Genomic DNA, 5,452 nt, shown 5'->3' with positions numbered 1-5,452 from the left:
AGCCCGACATGGGGCTTGAACCCACGAACCATGAGATCCTGACCTGAGCCAAAGTCAGACCCTTAACTAACTGCGCCACCCAGGTGCCCTAGACTGTCTACATTTTAAAGAGTTGGTTGAAATCTACTTGCAATATATTTTCATATTATCAGAGCATACTCTATGTAAATGGTACATATTTTGAGAATTTTATACAAGGAAGTTCTAGAACAGTTTTGAAGTCACAGAAACATTCTCTGAAAACACTACAACTTTGACTCAAGAACAATCAAGTCATGACAGAACTTTCCCTACATTCTTATCTCTTAAATTAGTTCTCTGATCTATTTGATCAAACTATAAGTTATAACATTCAAGATGACAGGCCAAAATCAAATTAGCCAAGTAAATTCAGTGGAGGCTAGAAACATAAACGTGCTACTTAATATGTAGTACAGACTAAAAAAAAGGAATATCTCAGAATCTATGCATAATCATATTTTATTCTGTGTAGTCTAGCGTCTGTAGCCCAATCCATACTGTGAAATATTATTGACACACTTAACATTAAAAGAAAGAAGAAAACACATAAATATTCTGTGGAATTATCCCACTATTTTAACTTGATAGATTTGATAAACGTTCCCCGTTAAAACTGTAAAATTGTGTTTATTCAGCTTTCCAGTCAAAATAAATGTTGTTCTCAAGCCTACAGGTTCAGTGAAGCTTAGGGAAATCAAACAAAATCTTGCCTGCTTCATAAATTATAAGCAAAACCTATGAGGTAATGGCACCCATATCTTATTCTGGAATGATTCGCGGTGGAAATGGGAAATGCCCATGCAAACAGAAGTTGAAAAAGAGCGTGGTTTTACTTTCATAAACTAGGTGGGCCCTCTCAGGGTAAGGATAAAAGAAAGTAAATGTAAAACGATTCCCTATTTCTTTCAGCCAAACTAAGCATGACCACAAAATGGTGAAGATGAATAGAAGAGTTTAATGGTGCATCTGTCTTTATGCCCAATTACATACATTGTTTTATGGGAGAAAAACTAAAACCAAGTTGTATTGGCAGAGTATCAAACTCCTGAGTGGATCTATCGTTAATCATTTGTTCAAACCTCTTTCCAATAATCTTCTCTGATACTTTTCAAGTGCATCTGTATTATATTGGTAAATTTTTACAATATAATTTTTTAATGTTTATTCATTTATTTTTGAGAGAGAGAGAGAGAGAGAGCAAGTGCACACAAGCGGGAGAGGGGCAGAGAGAGAGAAAGGGAAACACAGAACCCTATGCAGGCTCCAGGCTCTGAGCTGTCAGCATAGAGCCCGATGCAGGGCTCGAACCTGGGAACTGTGAGATCATGACCCGAGCGCGAGTCAGACACTTAAATGACCGAGCCACCCAGGTGCCCCTACGTTGGTAAGTTTTTAGTTCATCAAATATAATGACTTTTATCCTTGATATTCTAGAATATGCTGTAAGGAACATGAATGCCAGTGTTATTTATTTCTAATGCATTTCCAGACTCTGGAACTATGTCTGGTGGATAGAAGATGCTAAATGGAGCTGACTGGGTGGCTCAGTCAGTTAAGTGTTTGACTCTAGATCTCAGCTCAGGTCTTGATCTCAGAGTCATGATTTCAAGCCTTGCACTGGGCTCCATGCTGGGCCTGAAGCCTACTTAAAATAATAAAAAAAGCAGGTCTTAAATAATCATGTGATAATGAATGAGTGAAATTTATAATGATTGAGGAGTCTTAAAGAAAATTTCCCTATTTTTTTATTACACATCAGGCAAATATTATTAGTTTACTATGTTAGTGTAAGTTTTTCAGTGTTTGATTACTTTTTTATCAAAAAGGCAAAACTCAGTTATCATTGAAAATGTGAATTACTAGTAGGCACAGCAAAACTACAAACCCCTAAGTATATTCATTTAGGTGATTATTTATATCCATGTCAATAACACATATGTAGCTATGGAAGTACAATTTTTTCCATTTTTAATAAAACTGCCTCAAAGTTTCACAATATTATAATGGTCTCTGACAAATTTAACAAGTTATTATAAGAATTGAAGCTGAATATTGAGCTAAATTTGTTCCTGGTGCTGATTCCTACTAAAAAGTCTAGCATATATTAGAGTAAATAAAAGAAATGTAACTATATGAATAATTAATGTATTTTTAATAGAAACATTAGATATTTGAACTAACTATAAAACAGTATTTCATGGGCAAGAATGGATGAACAACCAAAATTCAGAATGTGTGCCGCTTAATTCATTTGTGCCAATTGATTAATTTACGTAGATTAATTTGTGCTGAGTAATATATCTGGGAGAAGAAACGTAGGAGAGAGCTCTGTGCAAAAGTTTGAGCCTTAGCAAAATTGTAAAGATAAATAGTTGTTAGGTTTGGAAAATTAGATATTACGCAATATTGCTAGATTAGACATTACGCAATATTGCTAGATTAGACATGGAAGTAGGAAGAAATTGCCCTGGAGTCTAGGCGGTAGGAAGGTGATGTAGAAAGTTATTTATCGAATTACAAGATAGGGGTTTTCAGTGTGAATGTTTCATTTTCAAACACGTCACATAAAAGCAACTCTATAGGCTACTAGAGGGAGGCGAAGGCCAATGAGTATGTTTCTATCAAAGGAGATCAGGGAAAGGTGAGCGGACCACACTAACGGTTACAATCTTCATGTACAGATTAAAATTGTCGGAAGGTGGATTAAAGCAGGTCTCGTTGACAAGGTGACATTGACCACTGATAGGAAGTGAGGGGCTTAGCTGTGAAAATGTCTGCTGAAATGGTATTCCAGAAAGAAAGAGCAACAAGGGCATACTGCAAAGAACACAAGTTCAAAGTCCCCAAGGTCAGCACGTGCCTGGTGTGTTTTTAGGGACAGCAAGGAGGCTTGGGTGGCTGGAGCAAAATGAGTGTGGTGTATGAAGTAATCTGTCTTAATAGTAGCAATGAAGCCAGATCTTGTGGGATCTGGTAAGCAATGGTAGATACGTAGGAATTCATTTGAAATTCAATGGGGAACTGTTATAGGTTTTGACTAGAGAATGTTTAGCTTTTGACTTCAAAGGATTACTCTGCCATGTTAAAAACCAACATAGAGAAGCAATTCTAAAAGCGGGGGGGGGGCCCACTTAGGAGGCTTCTGCAGAAATTCAGGGGAGATGATGGTCTCTTTGGACCAGGGTGTTAACAGTGGACACAACATGAAATGTTTAGATTCTGCCCCATTTAGTAGGTTGAATCGGAAATATATTCTAGACTGGATGTGATGTGTTAGGCATTAGAAAGAGTGCCTATGAGTGCAAGGTTTTTGAGCACCTCCGAATGAATGCATGGAATTGCCTTAATTGAGTATGAAATGTCTGCAAGTAAAATCCACTTGGAGTTAGAATATCAGCGTGGGGCACATGAAGTTGCAAAGATCTATCCGACATGGAATTAGAAAAACTGAATAGGTACTTGAATGTCAATGCATAGAGGTCCAGAGAAATCTGAACTGGAGATAGAAATTTCTGGGTTATATGCACATGGATGACAAGGCTGATGACATTACCAAGGAAGTGGACAAAATGTGAATAGAACCGAGGTCTGAATACTAGGCACCTCAACATGAAGAGGTCAGGGAAGAGAGGAAGATCCAGTGAATAAGTCTCAAATGGAATAACAGGAAAAGAACCACAAGAGTGTGATATCCTAGAAGTTGACTATGGAATGTGTATGAAAGAGAAAGGAATGCTGCTAATATATCCAACTAGAAAAGGATTGGACTCTGACAGTTGGATTTAGCAGGTGGAAGTCATTTGTTCCCCTGGCAAAGCATGTTTTGGTGGAATCCTATGAGTGAAATATTATGGATTTGGATTTAAGAAATAAAGAGAGGTTTCCCCTTCCCTTCCTGAACAATTCAAACCTGAAGTCATCAGGAGGGTCTTGACAAGGTATCTCCACTGGTGGGAAGACGGTTACAATGGCTCAGAGCAGGGTGGTCGATCCCGATCAGATGGAGAAGGGAGAAGGGCATGGAAGCACATGTAGTGTTTGGAGGGCATTCTTGAGAAAAGGCATCAAGCATTGAGTGCCAGCCTCAGGGTGGATGACAAAAACGTTTACATGTGTGACAGTAGAAATAGTCCAGGCAGCCTAAAGTCATATGTCATGAGGAGGGCATGTATGCAGGGGAAGAGATAATGATGGTTATGAGAGATATGACACATACAAGGAGACTGCTAAAATTATATTTGTGTGTGTGTGTGAGAGAGAGACAGACAGAGAGACAGAGACAGAGAGAGTGAGACAGAGAGAGACAGAGAGAGAGAGAGAGAGTATCTCAAGTAGGCTCCATACTCAGAATCTGATGCGGGGCTCAATCTCAGACCATGAGGTCATGACCTGAACTGAAATCAAGAGTCAGATGTTTAACCAACTGAACACCCAGGCACCCCCTAAAAAATACTTCAATGTTCGTGGGAACCAGGTTTCTATCAGAAAAAGGAGTAACAAGCAACACTAGAATAAACCCTGGTATTAGATTGAAATGGGAGGTATTAGTGTGAACTCATGGTTTTCATTTTATAGCAATAGATAATAGAGAAATAAATAGGCATAGAAAGGTATGTGTGTGCACACGCCCCCTTCCCCCCCACCCCCACACCAGTTCTGTCTGCTAAGAGGGCTCAGGTAGAAACACCCCTATAGCAATAAGCAAAACTGGCACCTGGATCTTGGTTTCCTAACATTACTTTGTACTGAAAAGCAAACAGATACCTTGAAGAAATAGGATTCCAGGCCAGTTGAAGGACTAGAGGAACCTGGAACAGGAAAAGTATCACTCAAAGAAGGAAAGGAACAGGTTAAAAGGACACAGAAGCCAAATTGAACATGCTCTCATTGGCTGATCTGGGACAATTTGAGGTTAAAAATAATGATAGTAACAAATCACAACCCCCCCTTTTTTTAAATAGGAAGAATTGGGTTAATGTGACTGTATTGAGTTGAATATATTGAACATTTGTAAGAGACAAGATACTTACATAGTCTCAGTGTAGTTTTCCACAAAATACTTACTGACTGACAAGTAAAAAGTCTGACAGCTGAGATCTCTGACAAAGGATAGTTAGTGTAACCAGTAAGGGGAAAGATCAAATTCATGTGCATCTTGATAGGATGTAATGATAAAAACAGTATCACTGGGGCGCCTGGGTGGCTCAGTCGGTTGAGCGTCCGACTTCAGCTCAAGTCATGATCTCACGGTCCGTGAGTTCGAGCCCCGCGTTGGGCTCTGGGCTGATGGCTCAGAGCCTGGAGCCTGCTTCCGATTCTGTGTCTCCCTCTCTCTCTGCCCCTCCCCCATTCATGCTCTGTCTCTCTCTGTCTCAAAAATAAATAAACGTTAAAAAAAAAAATTTAAAAAAAAACCAGTATCACTTTCACA

This window comes from Neofelis nebulosa, chromosome 4 (genome assembly GCF_028018385.1).
Source record: "Neofelis nebulosa isolate mNeoNeb1 chromosome 4, mNeoNeb1.pri, whole genome shotgun sequence".
NCBI lineage: Eukaryota > Metazoa > Chordata > Mammalia > Carnivora > Felidae > Neofelis > Neofelis nebulosa.
This window is presented reverse-complemented; position numbering follows the sequence as displayed.